Source organism: Aulonocara sp. 'chitande type north' Nkhata Bay, linkage group LG6 (assembly GCF_057382095.1).
Source record: "Aulonocara sp. 'chitande type north' Nkhata Bay isolate Kocher_YH1m ecotype deep benthic linkage group LG6, A_spYH_male_GT1.1, whole genome shotgun sequence".
In the NCBI taxonomy this organism is placed as follows: Eukaryota; Metazoa; Chordata; class Actinopteri; order Cichliformes; family Cichlidae; genus Aulonocara; species Aulonocara sp. 'chitande type north' Nkhata Bay.
Window position 1 is genome coordinate 34,354,101 of NC_141349.1, and position 19,197 is coordinate 34,373,297.

General features: G+C 39.0%; 1 protein-coding gene and 1 long non-coding RNA gene across 2 annotated transcripts in view; one reads left to right on the top strand and one right to left on the bottom strand.

The window, feature by feature from the left end:
- The window catches only part of gcgrb (glucagon receptor b), a 57,656-nt gene that overhangs the window by 37,357 nt on the left and 1,102 nt on the right, over positions 1-19,197 (bottom strand). The gene's annotated exons all lie outside the window — the stretch shown is intronic.
- LOC147328257 (uncharacterized) lies at positions 7,274-8,001 on the top strand. The gene is made up of 3 exons (XR_015130060.1): positions 7,274-7,436; positions 7,517-7,736; positions 7,827-8,001. It is a non-coding gene; the product is annotated as an uncharacterized LOC147328257 (long non-coding RNA).

The window sequence follows — 19,197 nt, forward strand, 5'->3', positions numbered from 1 at the left end:
TCCTTAAGTTTTTCCTTCAAGTGTTACCTGTTTACCTTTGGGTACTCAGCACAGAAAAAACATGAATATCAGAGTTTCATTGTAGTAAATGAAGGATAACGTCCTTCAAAAAAAATGCAGACGGCAAGCGTGTGTTTGTTCATCAAATGTATTTTTAAGAGTTAAAGACTCACATGATTGTATGAGTAAATATCACACTGACATCATGTTTCCATTGTAGTAAAAACTCTGTTCTTGTGATACAGTAACCATGTCCACAATTCATTCAGACAACCCAAAATTATTTATTACAGGAGCAAAATACAGAAATGCAAAGAAAGCCTACTTCTATTTGTCTAGGGCCAGAGCTCATCAGCTTCCCCAAAAGCTAACCCAAATATGTTCAATTGAGAAATTGGGACATGAGTAAATAGCTCACCAGGGGCTGAAGCGGCTGAAATGACATCCAGTCATGCATGTTAGAAGGAGAGATGGGAAACTCTGAGCTCAAATAGAGTGCCAAAATGTGAGAGTGAGCTTCCTATAGCTTGAAAGTGTATATGAAGCAGTACAAGTTGGATTTCCAATATTAATTCTGCTTTCTTATGACACAAAAGATGTACAGAAGTAGGAATTGCTTTTCCTGCAAACTGTGGCAAATACCAGAATTAATGCCATCACTGCTGGAATTGAGTAAACTTTGGTACTGTTTAGGCTGACAATGCACCCTGCAATGTAATTTTTGAGACCTGGCATCTAACACGGCTACAGAAAATCAGTCTCTTTATTTTCTTCTTTCACCTGCTCCCTTTAGGGGTGACCACAGTGGATCATCTTGCTCAAAACATTACAACATCAGTCTCTCTGATGGATAAAATGAAAGTATGGGCAAGACAGCATAGTGGGTGGTGGCTACAGACGTCTGGGAGAAAACCATGGAAAAACCTTTGTGACTTTATGAATTTGTTTTCTGTTTTAACATCTTCTATTCCTATTCCGACTGTAAAGTAATTTTTCATTTATTTATCTTGTGCAGCAACATCTGTAGTTTAGAACAGCTCGGTGAGTCAAGTGTGCCTCAGGAGTGGGCACAAATGGTTATGGCACTCTCCTGACGTCATAGTTTGTGAAAGCACCGTGACAGCCGCTTTAAAAGAAGCATCAGTCAAGTGACATGCTTCTTACAGACAACTCACACTATCTTTTGGGTGCATTCAATATTGCTTTCTCGTTTTGTTTGAGGCTCGTCAGAAACTATTGCATGTTTCTTGGACAGTGATATCCTGAAAGTATTTGGTTAAAAGCTCGGTTCAGACGGCAGAACAGCTTGTTTTTGACATTTTTCTAGTTTATTTTCTCAATCGTTTTCTTAATTGGGTGATTTTAGCAGTAATCTGGACTGAATGTCATGGAACATTGTGTACTCATTTTACTGAGTGTCTCTTTGTTCGCTGTGGTTGCAGTGACAGGAGGTGGCTGTACACCAGTGTGAATCAGCCTCTTAAACTGGCATGCTTCAGCTCCGCAGCATAATGACATGAGCTGGACAGGTGTTCCACACAGTGATTGAGAAGATAGTCAGTTGTGAACGTGTCGGCTGATTACATGTTTGGAATTGGGAGAAATTGTGTTTTAAGAGCGCAATAAAGTGAAATATCAGTGATTCACAAAAGACCTCAAGTGTGATTCAAGGTTGGAATTAGAGGACTTGTTGTTATTCAAGATCAATGCAGTTGCTGCTCTGTGTGTTGCTGTCCTTGAATACTTATTCAAGCATCTGTGAGTTTAGTCATACATAAAGACAGCCAAACCTGCGCACACAGCAGCTATTGTGGGAATGAAAGCTTAATCTTACCATTTCTGTCAGACTTTTTGTAGAAAGGACATTAAATTGAAATTTTAAATATTCACTTTAACACTAGCACTTCTAAAATGGGTACTTAATGTTTAAGAGCCTCTTTGGTTTAATTCAGAAAGATTTAGATAAATCTTTTCAATTTTTGTCAGATAGTGTTCCACTCCATCATTCACGCCTCAATGCGCTGCTCTAATCCCCAGATACAACAGATGCTAAATATAATCCAGTTCCTTTAACTATTATTGTAACTTCCTTTTTCCATTTTACAGTTCTGGTGTGGATACAGTTTAATCAGGAAAGCCATAAGCATCCTGTTAGATAACTTGAAGCTAGGGATTGTGTGTACAGTGTCTCTCTATGTCTGTCTCCACGTTGGTTGAGTGTTGAGTAATTGCGTATGAGAGCATGAGGGTGGGAATGGATGTTTGTATCTGTGTGTGCCTGTTTGTCTGTGTCTATATGTCAGGTCGGGTATCAGACGCCACCTCTCTGGGGACATCTCGGGCCCTCCAAGGTATGGAGGCCTATCTCCCTGCCCTTTTAAAAACAAGCGCGTTCATGCTGACAGGTGTACACACGGGTGCTCACACACACAAACGACACCCTTTTTGGCTCCTACCTCAAAGTACACTGTGCGCTGTCGATCTTACGTGCTGCACAATAATGTTTAATATTTAGTATTTACTGTTATATTCCCATATATCATCGTGATGTTGTTTATTCTATTGCTCTCGTTTTCTTCTGCTTTCTTTCTCAACAGGTGATCCAGGTGATTGATATATGTATTTTTTTTGTCTGCTTATTTTGTTGGTTTTTGTTTTTTGCCCTTTATCCCCGTCCCTCTTCTCTGCTGTTTTTCTTTCCCTCTTTCTTTCTCCCTTTTCTTTTCCTCATTCAAGTCTGTCCCGTATCTAACAAGTGAAAATAAAAAATAAAATAAACAATAAAAGGTGAATCAAATAGATCATTACGGCAAGGCTGGGATGGTCCATTTGGTAAAGTAAATCCGTTGGGCATCTTTCTTCGCCTTTAGACAATAATTCTAATGGCAAAAGAACCAAACGGGACAGGCAAAAAAAAGAAAGAAGCTAGGGATCAACCAATCCCACTTTTTCTAGTTTCAATATAATACAATTATTGGCTTTAGGCATCGGCTGATACCGAGCAGCAATGCTTTCCGTGACAGTCAAAACATTCAATGTGGAATACTGTACACTTATAACCCTTAATGGACAACCACCACAAACAGGTTGTCAGTCTATTGAAGGGACAGACAACCATTCACTCACACATTTATAACCACAGCCAAGTTAGAAACACCAGTCAACCTAACATCAACCTAACATGCATGTCTTTGGACTATGGGAGGAAGCTGTAGTACCGGGAGAGAACATTAAAATATGCCAGACAGTGGATTCCAATCACGAGCCCTCATGCTCTGAGTCAACAATGCTACCCACTATATAGCCGTGCCATATGGCTTTCATTGTAGAAATGTGCGAGTAAAGCCCCATGTATCAAGCATCATGGTCAAATGACATTACATAGTAGACATCAGTAGAAGTGGTGCCTTTTTTCAAAATGAGCTATCACCCAATACCTATCACTAGTTAAATGTCCTCACAGACTTTTTAACACTTTGGGCATCGATGTCACTCGTGAGGGTATTTATCGCCTAAAGATCTGATGTCCAAGTCACATTTGGAGTCTTATGACCTGCACACAGATGAAGGTAACTCTTATTATGAGTTGGCACCATGCAGTTTAACATTGTGATTAATCAGTAATTTCACAGTCCTAAATTTCTTGCAAAAAGTTACCAGATTATCTGTGTAAATCTGTCTTTTGGGTCAAGTAAAATGTTATCTATGTGGTTTGCAAATCGGTTGACTGTATGCCTTGACTGCTGTGTCTGCCTTATAAGACTGACATCTGTTTTAAAGGTTTCATTATGGATTTGCTCACCCTTTTTTGTGCCTGACATGTGTGCCCTGTGGGGTTTAATTATTGTCATTAGTGTTAAAGTATTTTCTGTAAGCCAGAATATTTTTCTTGGCTGTGTGGACCATTTCAGTTAAGTTTTGGCTGTATGTACTTCTGGTAGTTGCAAGAACGACATAGCTTTGTAGAATTATATTAAAATGTGACAAGTGAAAAGGAATACTATATCTATTTTATATCTTAGAACCTAGACACTCCTCCAGGGATGCAGTTCAACACCCCCAAGGACCTTCCCACAACTTTGGTCAGAGGCAAATGGCCAATGTTAACCATGAAAGTCATTTCCAGTAAACATACAGCTAGTTGTGTTAATTTATGACAAAACTACACTTTGAAAAAAATCACCTAAGCAGGAAGTGTACATAGTGTACTATATGAAAGTTTACTGACAGAAGTATCTGCAAAATTCAAGTTTGGAGGGCTCTAGCGCATTCCAGTGATGTGATGAAGCATCTAAAATATTATTGCACCATTGCACTTTTATGACATTGCAGTCAGCGCAGCATAACTACAGATATTGTTTTTTATTTCATACATTCTTCTTCATTATGAAAACATTACCCACTTTACATTTCAGCCATAACTAGATAACGTCTATGTATTGCATTTCCTGGAAGTAAAAAAAAATGCAGCTGAATTCCACGTTCCATGTTATCTGCAATGTAATCAGAGCAACAGAGCAATCAGTGTAATAATGCTACAGGGACATCTGTGTTCAGTCAAACAGATGTTCAAACCTCTCAAGTCTGGTACTGAGATATCATTCATAAATTTCTATTGACCTGACAGCGTTCTCCCTGCCACTACTCTGTCTTCCCTCCTTGTCACCATCTGCTAGATGAATCACAAACAGGCTGCGTGAAATAACGCCCATTTTGTTTAACCGAATTATCAGAAAAAAATTTTGTTGAAATGATTCCGCTTATCTGACAGTATGATTGCATCTGATCAAGTACCCACATCAGCCAAAATGACACAGAATACAAAAAGCTGTAATTATTTCATCAAAAGATTTGAGCTTGGTGAAAATTGTCATGACAAATGATCATTTGTATAACAAAACTGTAATATTTTCTCTTACTTTCATAAATTTTACCAAAAGAAAAAGATTTTTCTGAACTACTGCGAAAAAAGTTACATCTCTAAGTTAAGCTCTCAAACTATACAACAAGAGGGATTGTGGGAATTCAATCAAAGGGAATGCAGAAACACACTGTGCAGTCCTTCAACAAGGCAACAAAATACGTGGTCAATTATGGCTTGTTGACTGACTGTGAATACATACACTTTATTAGCCAAAGTATTCACTCGTCTTCTTCACATGCATGTGAACTTGATTGATATCCCATTTTTGATCCAAAGGTTTAATATGATGTTGGCCCAACTTTTGCAGTTATAACAGCTTCAACTGTTCTGGGAAGACTTTCCAAGAGGCTTTTTAATTCCTTTTCACAGTCTCTGCTCTTATTCATCCCAAAGGTGATGCCACATTGAGCTCAGGACTCTCTGCAGGGCAGTCAAGTTCTTCTGCCTAAACTTGCTCATTCAGGATTTTAGGCCCTTGCTTTGTGCACTGGTGGGCAGCCATGTTGGAACACGAAGGGACCTTCCACCACTGTTCCATCAAAGGTGGGAGTATGAAATTGTCCAAAATGTCTTGGTATGCTGAGAACACCAGACCAAGCCAACTCTTGAAAAATAGCTCCAGACCATAATCCACCAAACTTTACACTTGGCACAATGCAGTCAAACATGTACCGTTTGCCTCACAACCACCAAATCCAGATTTGACCTTTGATTACCACATGGTGAAGAGTGATTTGTCACTTTAGAGAACGCTGCTGTAGAGTCCAGTGGTGTATTTTACACCACTGCATCCAATGCCTTGCATTGTGCTTGGATATGACTGATTGATCATGGAAACCCATTGCATGAAACTCTCTACACACTCTTTTTGAGCTAATCTGAAGGCCACACAAAGTTTTCCACTGTGCAAACTGACGTCAAAGTGACGTCTTTGACATGTCAGTTATGTATGTTCAATTTTGGTACACTGGCGACGTCTTTTTGTTTAACATCTACCGAACGTTTAGTGTTGTCGTACAGCCTCCGTGTACACGCTAAAATGTGCTTATTGTGGACATCTTTTCAATGTCAAACTCATTATAGACACTGTTTTTATATTGCTTCTGCAGTGCCATGTTTATAGAGGGTAGAGGGCATGTTTTCTGTACAGAAACAGTTATGTGTAAAGGAATGCAGGGTCAGAGGACATTTCCAAGATGGTGCGGACTCTTTAGCTAAAACAGAACGCTAACTTTCATGTTACAGAGTAACATGAAAGTTCTGTAACAAGTTGGATAACAAATTACTTTCCTCTGGAAGTAACTGGGTAATCCACTAAAATGTGCAATAATATAGTACATATTCATTACATTCATGCATGTAATGTCTTTGATATGCTGCTCCTCCTATTAGACATGAATGTAGTTTTAGAGATGGGAATTTAGGTCATATTATTGTTGTGGTTTCTATATGTATCTATAATTATCAGTTTATTCTTACAAAAAAGAACTTGCAACTTAATATTGTTGGCTGTTCATCAGCATTAAAGTAATTTAGCAATTTATTTAACCTAACATCACTTTCCATGTACCAGAGTAGATGGCTTAAACTTTAGCTGCCCTGTGTGTCCTGTAGAGAGCTGGAATATTGGTTGTCCCAACAACAGGAGTCATGACGACAGACATGGAGCATGACTAAAACATTAGGTGTCTGTGAAAGACGCGGAGGGGTAAGTGATATCCTGGAGGGTAAATGGTCGCCCATCTGAGTCTAAATACTGTTTCCACGAGCACTACTATCTTTTACATAACCGCGCAGAGACAATGCAGAGAATGCACGGGTGAGTGCACGAGCCAAATAAAACCTCATTCAGTAAAGCTCAGAGGGACAGAACCAGAACACCTGCGCGATCTCAGCACCGATAAACCTGGACGCATCACAGTTCATTTTTTGACTTGCAGGCATGTGTGCATATCTTAGAGATAGAGTTACATAAAAATGTTTATGTGCCCACACTGGTTTGGAAAAGCATCTGGCAGTGAATTAATTCATCAGCCTTTGTTTACTGCCTATTTATATACAGTAATTAATGAGTAAGTGGCACTGGGGGATTGTCTATTGGGATTCATTCCTGACAGGAAACAGCAGTGACAGCAGATCTGTGTTGATTGTGTCAAAATGTCCGACTTGACTCAGCCAAGTGCCGGAGAGCACAGGCAAACCTCATCTATTTTTCTCTACAATTTCCTGTCTATCTTTCTCTTCCCCATCTTCTTCTGTCTTTCCCCCTTAGCTATGTATGATAGATCACATTATGATGTATATTAGCGCTTCATGTAAAATGGATAAGTTCTGAAGCTGTCATATGCTGTGGGAGTGTCTGGTTGGGCGTGGTCCAGGTTCCTGTCATTTGTCCCTGGGAGTGGAGTTGGCCAGCTCATCACCTGTTGTCAATCTCCGGGGCTCCACCTAGAGGGTTTTTAAGCCAGCACGGCCTGCCACTCCTCGCCAGTTCGTCCTGCTACCATCTGTGGTAAACTCGGCCTCCTCTGAGCTCTGACTCTGTATATCTGGACCTTGGGTTAATATGTATTTGTTTCCTGTATTCTTCAGATTCTCCACCCATCGCACTCACCAGTAGTGCTGTTTTTGGTCTCCATCCTGTCCTCCCATCTGCTCGGAACCCGAGGATTATATACTCCACTTCTCCTCAGCCTGCCCTTCAGTCTGTATTCTCCACCTCCTCGGAATCTGGACCGGACTCTCCACTCTTGACCCTCTTTGGAATACACCCCTGGCAGCCTTTTCCCCGTTAAATGACTAGGGTCGCCAAGTAAGCCCAAGACTATTCACTGGCACTCCGTACCTTTGTCCCTTACTCGTTTGTTTCCCATTCAGTAACATTTCTCCCCTGTGTTTACAGAAGTTCCCGTTAGAAGTCTCCCCGTGCTCTACGCCGGTTTCTCCGCCCACGGATTTCCTTTAGTTTTCTGCGTATGGTTTTTGTTAAACCCAGTTCCGTTCACGTTTTGTTCTTTTCAATAAATTATACACAGTTCTAAGCAAATTGAGTCTGCTCTTGAGTCCACCGCATTCTCGTCCGTGACAGAAGCGATGAATTCTCTATATCTTTATTCCACTTTTTCTCCAGCATATTTCTGGTCCAGTTGCTGCACAACTAAAAAACTACAGAGTGATACATCGCTGCAGGAAAAACTGTCTGCACTGAGGATTTAGTTAACACAGACTTAGAATAAGAAACTCTTTCCTCTATATTTCTGCTCAAAGGATATCTTAATGGTTTCTTGACAAAGATAAGTAAACAGACTCTGCTACACTGAAACGTTTGACAATGAGTATCAATGAAAACATACAGTAAACAATACAGTAAACATACAATAAACATTAAAATATGCCAATCTTTTGATAATGTTTGGCTGTAGCTTTGACTCTCTCTCAGTTTAAACATGGTTTCCTATTTATATCTAAGATATAAGATAAAACAAGTCATAAAATAGCCTTTTTCAAACTAGAAGACTAAATTCAGTTACGGCAGGATGTGGTACATTTGTTCCAATACAGCAGTGTAACTCCATTCCATCCTTCCTTCCAATTACTTCCATTTCATCCTGTCCCTAGCATGCCCCTTGGTCACACCAAACCTCTGCATGTCCTCCTTCACTACATCCATGAATTTTCTCTGTGGTTTTCCTCTTTTCCTCCTGCCTAGCAACTCCATCGTCACCATCCTATCACTATACTACATTAGTAAGTGAATCATATACACCAACGGTCTCCAACCTTTTTTGCGCCATGGACCGTTTTATGCCCGACAATATTTTCACAGACCGGCCTTTAAAGTGTCATGGATAAATACAACAAAATAAAACTAGTACCGGTACCGAAAAAAAGAATATTTATTCATAACACACTTGAAAAGACCCAGGAAAACCGAGTTAACAATAAAAACGATAACAAAATAACGCTAAAAACCGATAAAAACCCTGAAAACCATACATTTCACACCCGAGCCTCAACTCTCGCGGCCTGGTACCATGGCCCGGGGGTTGGGGACCGCTGATATACACAGTGTACCTGATAAAAGTGTACTAACAAGTATCTAACAGAGACATAATGGAAGAGGAACTTGTGTATTATATTATATTATCCACCAGCTGATAGGCTTCCTGTGTGGCTTCTGGATTTGAAGCAATATTAAAAACAATATTGTAACAAATAATTGCAACCAAATAAATGTAGCATTAAAATCTGCAGTGAAATCCAAAAATGCATCTTTTTTGAACACTAACATGAGTTATTACTACATAAAAAACAAATACAATGTAGTTTTTAGAAACAAACACATTTACATTTTAAGTTTTAAAAGCTGATTTTCTTGCTCATTTCTCTTTATGAAGTTGTTGTTGATAATTACTTCTGTCAATCAGCTTAGACACGAGAGAGAGAACGCTATATATAATTTTTACAGTCATGTAGAAAAGAAGATTTCCACAGAATGCTATGCAATCCTGTGAAAGATTAAGTGCACATTTACAAATCCACTTGATTAAGAGATCATCAACAAACTCTGGTATAGTTTGGCTGTTTGCTGGTCTGGTTTACTCAGGTCTGTGTTAATGCAGTCTCACAATCCTGGAGTGGATGTTCCAGCAAATTCACTGCATGCAAAGCTCAGAAAAAAACAAGACTAGAACTCACACTCAGTTTGTTAAACATTAAAGTTCATGACAGTTCATTTAAATAGACTGAACAACAATGGTTTGTTTGGAAGGATTGTCAGAAGAAAGCTTCATCTCTCTACAAAGTTTTACAAGCTATTAAATCATGAGGCATACTGAGTTTTTCACAAGGCTGAATAGAGTCTTGTGAAAATGTTCTTGTGCTCTGTATGATTGTATACACATTCTCCCACTGCAAAACTTCCAGTTGTGGGGTCAAATGAAAGTCAAGGGCAAGGATTTAGGTACCACCCACTCACATACAATTCCGTTTGTGGGATGGCTAGAGACAGAAGAAGTTCAATTTTACGCACCAAGAAAGTGAATGAAAAAAAATATTGGAAGAATACTAGTGGTGTAATTTGAAAGCAAGACTTGCGGGAGGTGTGGGAGAGCATAATGGAGGCTACAGAGATGGTTATTGTAGAGTGTGAAGAGATAACGGAAATAGGGGGAAACTGAAAAAGGAAGAAATCCAGCCGAACAACAACGGGAGTGTGTTTAACCCAATCCTTTAGATTTAAAAAGGGAGGGTTATTACCACCGATGGGTGAACAGGGTAATAGATGCAGTCCAGAAACAGTAAGAGTAAGATTGACACAATAGAGCAGGGGATGACGCAGGTAGTGATAAATGTGAAGGTCCTATTCTTTTCAATTTTGCTGCCAGTTAGAAAAACCTCCAGAATGGACAGAGAGTCATTAATGAATGCAGCCACAGTGGCATCACAGGCACATGCATGAATGTCACAGTTAGCTGCACAGAATAAAATAAATAAAGAAATAAAACTAAATATAGCTAATAGCCGCCATCAAAAATTACTGTTGTTAATTGCTGTGAGTTAACAAGCTGTTAGCTATATTTATAATGAGTGTAACAAGCATGAAATGATGACCCTGTCTTAATTTTATCATGTATGTGCTATATTAAGCACCACATTTCTAAAAATGACATTCATAGAGAAAAGGGAGTGTAATGTACTGTTGATGACAATACTGTATATACACATCTCTCTTTTTTGACATGTGTTTATAACATTGTACAGTGGTGGAAACATGAGGTTTTACAGAGTTTTTAATGTTTCCACTTTTGTCATTATGAATTCACTGCAAAGATAAAACCTTTATGAATGAATGAATGAATCAAGGCTTTATTGGCCACATGCAGGTTGCCCCGCAGTGGAATAGAACCCCCCCCCCCCCCCCCCCCCCCCCCCCCCCCCCATAGACATCACATGGGAATACAGGTCGGAGATCGGCAGCGTTACAGAAAAACACTGAAAAAGTACACAACAATGGGAAAGTAGAAGAGGAAAAAGAGACCTCCACTCATACTGGGCTCCTAGGAGGACAGCATGAGAACAGGAAACAAAAAAACTCCTCTGCATGGAGAGCTCATAAATGTCCACAGTACAACATTATGGAGCACGTGACAAGCCACAGGGTTGGGTAGGGGGTGAGGAGTAATCCGAAGGAAACACAGCAGTCATCCTGCCCTGCGCTATTATTCTAGCGTGGGCCCAGACCCGCCGTGGTCTCCAGGAGGGGATATAATGAGGATATGCAAATAGGTTGGAAATGGAAAATCCTTTACTGTTCTTTGTTGTGTTTAAGCTATAGTAATGTTAAAGTCTGGGTCTGTGCCCACATATTAGACTAGTCAGATAATTGTTTGTTCAGCATGTGCAGCACAGTGGCGCAGTAGTTAGTACTGTTGCCTCACAGCAGACTAAATAGGTGAAACAGCTAAGAAAATGCAGAAAGGAATTTCTTTAGTGTACATTTTCAATTCAGTGCTTTTCAATTTGGAAAAAATACTGTTGCAACAACTTTACATTTTCAACCTATTCACATAACATTACTTCTTCAGAGATATTCTGCTGTTTCTGACTTGTTATCGCAGGGATCATTTTAGATGTAGTCCAAATCACAGCACATCCATTATCTTTAACTCATATGTGGCAATTTTCTTAGAAAATGACACAATTTCAAAATTAGATATGAGGCCATCTGCCAAGATTCTTTGTTTGATGTAATTACAGGCTGAGCGTTTATTATTATTGTCATTTCAGCTTGTCTGCCTGACATCCCTCTCACTCACAGAAATGATAGCCATGCTTCATTACACATAACACAAACTTTGTAGCAAGAGTTAGTAACTTTTCATAATTCTTTAATGGCTTTTTTTTTTAAATAAAAAAAATGCACTAAACACTCCCAAACATCCCATGGGTACTCTTGCACACTTCCCTCTGTACCATTCAGCAATTAGCAACTCAGAGACAGCGTTCACACACCGTGTGTTACTTAGAATAGAGTAGAATAGCCTTTTATTGTCATTGCATATGTTCAACAAAATTGTATCAATTCCATTTTTTTTCTTTTATACCCCCATTCCCAACACATTCCCATTAATTTATTTTTGACAGTCACAAGGACGTATATCCCTGTAAGCAAACTGTGTTTGTGAAACACACTAAAAGTTCAGCAATTTAAGACATCTGTAAGGCCTCATGCCACATTGCCCTGCAGCCAGTTAAATAGCCACAAGGGTGTCTCATGATGATGACATCAGATTGAGGAGTTAAATTATTGTGATTTTAGCTGACGTACACCAACTTTGTTTCAGCAAGCTGGGGCAATCTGCGCTTATAGTGTGTGTGTGTGTGTGTGTGTGCGTGTGTGTGTGTGTGTGTGTGTGTGTGTGTGTGTACAGAATGCGTCACGAGCCACTCTAGGTCAGTGTTGATGAATTAAACAACTGTGTTTATATAGCAGGCCTTCTTTCAACACGCATGCATAAAAAGAATACCCGCAGATCAACAAAGTTTCACCCTTCAGCATGTTCTGCTATCCTGTCTTTATTTCATAACTAATGAAAACAAAGCAAATGTTCCCTCTTAAAACAGAATAAATGTTAATGGGTATCAGCTTAGTACAATTTTCCACTCAGAAATAAATGGAAATTCACAAGAATCTCAGATTAGTACATTTCTTTCAAGCTCATTGCTGAAATTGACATTTTGCACGGTTCATACTGAGTTCTACCATAACAGAGGGAAGAAAACAAAAAGGCAGGACCCTTGATGTAATGAGAAAACTCAAGGAGGGAAAGCAATGCCTGTAACACCATTGTCACCCTGTAAACTGTGCCAGAGTCTTGCTGGTGTTTTTGTTTTTTGTGCACCTCTCACTTTTTTGTAACCTGCCATGTGCAGTGCTGAGAGCAGCGGGGAGGCTGGCGTGGGCAACTTAAAGACATAATTGTACTTCTGTGTCCGTCATTGTCACCAGTTTAATGGAGCCCAGAGATTTTTAGATTTCACAGAGGGAGATGCTGGAACAGTCTGAAAAGATGAAAGGTTCTGGAGAAAACTGTGAAAAAAGTTGTTTGCTTTTTGAATTGATTCCTTCTACTGAGTGGTGACACCTTTCATTCAGCCGAGTACTGCATCAGGTTTGGAGCTCCAGTATTAACGGTGACAGGATTGTGGTGACACAGCTGGCACACAAAGTATCAGTATTAGTTCAGGCAAGTCACAAAGTCCAAGTCAGCCAGCAACCCCAGTACATTAGCTGACACAACCCATCTCAGTGCCAGCCTGTATCTCCTGATGGCTCAACTAACTACCCTTCACAAATCCAATTGGCAAATATTATAGTGGGCACACCATTTAAGTTTGTTGAACAATGTACCACCAGGTTCGGTAATCCAACTTCACCTTAGCGTATCCATTTCATGCTGTCTAACGTAATCGATGTCCTGGATGAGGGTTCTGTGCTCTTATTTCCAAGAACAGAGTCATGCCGCCAAATATAAATTACTGCAGAAGGAACTGGAACAGTCTTCTCTTGACCAAACTGCTCCTGACTGAAATGTACATGTGCACATTTGTATGCAGGAGAGAATGACTAATAAGAGATTCTGAGTGTAATCACTCTCTCTGTTCTTTAACTCATTGTAATGAAATAATAACAAATGCAGGATCAAATACAGGACTCTACAAAAGAAAAGAAAAATGAAATACGCAAGGCTGGCTTTAACATAAACCTTCTCTTTCTCAGCATGTTAACAACAGTCAGGGACTTTGAAGTTCGACACAAGAAAAACAAACCATCCAATCAGCATTAAGCAGTTGGTTATTTTGTTTTGAACGTGTAATGTAATGCAGAAAATAATGCACTCCTGTGCATGTGTGTATTTATGCTTTCTGATGTGAGGTAACCTATGATGTTTAATTTAATCTTGGTAATTAGGTCTCGTGGAGTTCAGAAAAGAGTGCAAGTCTAGCCTGTGGTTTAATTGCATCATTGAATATGTTGTAATTTGGGCTTCCATTCACTTCTTATAATGCTATCGTGAGCCTCTGTTTTTCTTGCGTGATGCCACAGATAAAAAAGACAGTGAGAATAATAACTGGCTGTTCAACTAAGCGGCAAATGTCAGTGTGTGTTTATATCATCCTTTCTGCTTAAACCAGAAGTCAAACACAGCTCCTTGTAGTTTACCTGCTAGACTTTACAGTTGCTGAAAAGACTGGAGTTCATCCTTGCACAAGCAAACAGGAGAACATCTTATCGCCTTCAGTGGAGCTACTATTTATTTATTTATAGCTGTTTCTAGAGTGGAGTAATTTAAGTATTAATTAAGCCTTCCAGTTCATCAACAGCCATAACACATCTCAGCTGTTCCTCGTGGACTTTGGTGTTTTATGCATTTAATAAATATTCTCTGTGCATAATGTCAGCAATCCCATAACAGATATTTTTTTAAATCTATACATTAAAAAAAACCTTAAATGCAGTTTGTTTGTTTTGCCTCAGCTGTAAATTCATGGAAAACCAAGTGGCAGGTTTTGAACTTTACGGCCCCCATGCTTTTGTGTGCACCAAGTAATGCAAGTATTACTTTCATCAAATTACATTTTTCAGTAACAGAGTAATGTAATGTCCTACTGTGTTAAATTCAGTAATCACAACACAACTGCAATTATGTCGTTACTTGCATTACAGAGGTTCTGAATTTACTTTATCTGCATGGCAAGTGGATAGAAAAAAAAACTTCAAACATGGCCTTTATCTTGCGCTACAGTAATCTTATTTTAGTTCAAGAGCAGGAGAAGGAAAATAATGGAGCAGTCTACACCTTTTGAGGAGTGAAAAACTTGTAGACTGCTCCCCCTACATGTTTTAAGGAGTGGAGTGAACAGTCGAATGAACAGGAGCACAATGGTAAAGTGAAAACTGGATCCAGGACAGAAATAAGTGGATTTTACTGCAAAAACAACTCCGGCTTTTTGCAAGAATCTGCACAGAAAGCTAGTAAAGAACCCAGAGTAAACATTTCAGATCACCATATGAAGTAATGTGAAAGCAATGTAAAGAGTAGTGTAATATTATGTCTCCAGGTCCATATTCAATTCAAAATCTTAGTATAATGGCAAATAAAGCATGGTCATAAAAAGCAATTGCTATTAGTACGGCTGGGCCATATCATACCGTTCACGGTAATACCGGTATAATGTTAGGCAATGAAAATGAGAAAAAATTAGAAAATGAGATATCGCGATAGAATATGGGTAAAACGCACGCGCAGTGCCTTTGTGTTCATACGCACATGGCGGAAAAAGCACGGCAGCGACAGAGAATGAGAAGGGCGAAAGCGTATCGTTGAATGAAACAGATGAACCATGTTTACAATTGGTTTGTAAACATGATGTAACTTCAGTGGTGTGGAACTGGTTTGGCTTTTGTCTGGCAGATGCACACCAAAGCACATTTTTGGTAGAGCATGCAAGCGGGCCGTCGTTATTACGAACCAATTTTATGTGGTACGCGGCGCTAAAAAATCGCTCAAAAAATGTTTTAGTACGACTTTGCTAAGCTACGAAGCCGTACCGCACGATGGATTGTCGGAGCATTACTGCTACTGTAGTCAGGAGCCTCGCAGAGTGATACGTACTGTGCTCTAACATAATATTACCGCATTGTGTGTATATAACCAACTTTTAAGTTTTGTGGGTATTATGCATGGTTACGCTCAGAATATGTCGGCCAATTTCCACTGGAAATGCCTTTTTGTTAAACTGTCAGCAAGGAATTTGCATTTGCGCTGTTACATTTTTATATAGCTTTAATGCACATAAAAAACAGCTGCTTGTTTAAGTGAAAATACATTGATGGGTTTTTTTCCACAAATAAAGTTAATGAGTTATTAAGTATTTTGTCTCGCATCAATTATATTGTCAGTAATATCGTTATCGCAAATTTTCAAATATATATCATGATAAATATTTCTGGCCATATTGCCCTGCCCTAGCTATTAGTTTCAGCTGCATTTTATATTTAGCCAACAAAAGCTAACTAATATCTTGTGAACGCTTTCATGACAGCATGAAAATGTTAGCATTCAGCTTAAGTACAACTATAATAGCATACAGTGTCATAGAGGACAGTAACATTCAGGGTCCTTCCACAGTCTTTTGCTTTACTCTAATACAGCAGTTTAAAACCTTTTTACACCTGACATGCCTCATTTTCAAAAGTCCAACAAGAAAAGTTCAAGCTTCACACTCCATCATTTTTTATCAAATTTTAACAATAAAACACTGCATCCCACAACCGCACAAAGTAAACCGATGCATGTCTAAATCTGTTAAGAAGACGCAGACTGTCCCACCTGTATGCATATGGATCACACCTCCCAAACCAATAAGATTTGAAAAGAAAGCAAAATCACACAAGTAGGAGCTGAATGTATGTCTGGGCAGGTAAGGCCAGTATGTGCAGGTGGTGGTGTGATTATACTGAAAGTGAACGAACCTTAAGTCTTATTTAGCTCCATTGATACTGACTCAGAGTTGCATGTTTAGAATGGCTAAAAACCTTAATCGGCTTTGTATGTAGCCCTAGCTTCATTCTTGGAGTACTTCCCGGGAAAATATCAAGTATCATATCAGCCATCACTCACTGGATGCAGTCCCTAAGCATGAAATCACTTGAGTTGCAACACTGACACCCACACACTGTTCCTGCCACGCAGACAGAAAAAGCAATCAAGGTATGACGGTTAGGATATGACATTCCAGGGAGTAAGCGCTGATTTTCTACACAATTGGCATGCTGTGACATGGGGTGATAGTGGCAAATCCTAACAAGTCACTCTGTCAAACCACAACTGCACAATTTACATCTGTGGTTTACAACCTTCACAGCCTTTATATCTTGGGGTAGTTAGTTGGGTTTGGGAGTAAAGTGGTCTCTGTCACTTAGTATGGATATCATACTAAAGAGAAACAGAGCACAGGGTTGCATAGCTTAAGAAGAAGGAAGAATAGAGGAACAAATGTTAAGCCTGTTAAAAGTCCAGGAATCCATAGAAATCTCCAAGCATGGAAAAAAACATAAATATAATTGACTTGTAGATACAAGTAAATGCCTAACATATGTCATTATCTGAAAGAATTGTGAGACTACTTGAGTATCATAGGTGTAGTTTGTGAAGAGTTTTTATAACAATCATTTCACAGCCTCACAGTCACATTCACTGTTTTCATAGTAAAAATGTCCTTGAGATGTGTTGTTTTGTACAAGAGAGTGTGTTTGTACAACTTCAGGGCTAGACCTCTAAATATCACACACCGAAAATATGTTTAACTTGACTTCCACTGAGAAAGATGAAGAGGTCCATACACTGACAAGATTTGGACAACTGTGCAGTGGATTTTAAACTAAGCATTTAAGATGTGACTGTAGGGCAGCCTTTCAGAGTTTAGCAAACATAATGTATTAACAAACGCCAATGCTGCCAGTGGAAACAATGAACTAGTGTTTTTTGATGATGTACAGAGCTGCTGTCTCTGGTCTGATTCCGACAAATGCTGTGAAAATGAATAATGAACCAAAGCATACTGTGGAAGCAAACCACACCCAGACTTGCTCAAGGCAAAGAAAAGGAATGGGATAGATGATCAGGTGACCATCTATAGCTAAACTAGTCACCTGATCGCAACCCAAAAAAACATACTTTTCAGATATTGAAGAGAAAACTGAAGGTAGATACCCACAAACATAAATTATTAATGCAATGCTTTTTAAAAAAAACAACAACTTTGATCTGAAGCTGAAAGACTGCACTTCGATCACATCTTGATTGTCTGAATTAAAATCCACTGCTGTGTTGTATAGAGGCATAATTACACAAAGTTTGCCATGCTTATGGACCTAACTGTACCTTCTAGCAGTACAGAAGGGTTTATTAAATAAAATAAAATCAGTCTTATATCATAAATGACTCGAAAGGTTCCATGTAAAATCCAACTGATGAGATTTCCCCGGTCTTGGGTTGCAAACCCTTTCTGTCTTTGACTATTGATTGAAAACGTTCTGCCAGTGAAGCCCTAAGACTTTAACATCGATGATTGCCGCAGGTGGAAATGGTTAATGGATAAATATCCTTAGCTTACTTCACCTGCTTTCATGTTTGTAGATCAGTGTCTGTGAATCAATATCTGTCCTTTATAAATCTTCCCTGCATACAGTTGGCCCATCCTGACCAGGCAAATCAAATCTCTGGCCATCATACCATTACAAAAGAGTGGTCTGATGTCTGGGTGAAAGCACCGAGCCCTCAGCCAAGACATTTCTTTTTTATTGAAAAGAGAAAAAAACATATAAGAGGGCAAGAAGACACAAGAGGAGAGAAAAGGTTCCATTTTTAAGAAATTGGATGCAAGCATCAGAACAAACATGGGGTATTTTGTGTTCAGAAGACTACAATTCAGAGCAGGTCTATCTGTGCATAGTATATATGGTGTTAAGGATGGATGAAATGAATACAGTGTTCTTGTGACTGAAAGTAGCCAGTCATAACCTAATCTAAAATGCCCCCGGGACAAGAGTCCAAGTTGGCTTCTCTAAGGGCAAACCAATCGGTGTGCAGAGCGTTCAGGCGCAAACACAAATAAAAAATACATCAAATACAATAACCATGAAAAGCATCTATGTAACTATTTTCTTTTCTTTCTTTCTTTCTTTCTATTTTCTTTCTAAATAGGATCAGACAATTACAATACATAACCATACTAAAATGTATCCTATTACAGCTATAAAAAGCTTTGACTGTTTTGTGAGGTCATTATATAATTTAAATTGCAGTCACAGTTTTCTATTTAGTTGTAATGCTCTTCTTTTTTTAATATCACAGTCAAGGAAATGATCACAAAAAGCACAACATTAGACCCTTACAGAACTACAACACTGACTGGTTTATCTGTATAGGGGCACTCTTAGCCTCCACTGACATATTGCACTATGAGCTCTGTCTGAAGCTGCATTAGACAGCTGCGATGAAAGCTGTAAATTACCTGGCAGATATTGGCTAAGGTCTGACGATTTTTACTGTCACTTTTTTCTTTTTTAATCAAGTGATTACATAAGAACAATAAATTTACAGTTAAAGAGAAGACACCTTACTTGTTGATGTTACATGGTCCTTAGCTGCAGATGAAAAATGTTAGGAAACTGGAACTTTTTAGGCACATACAGCAATAACATT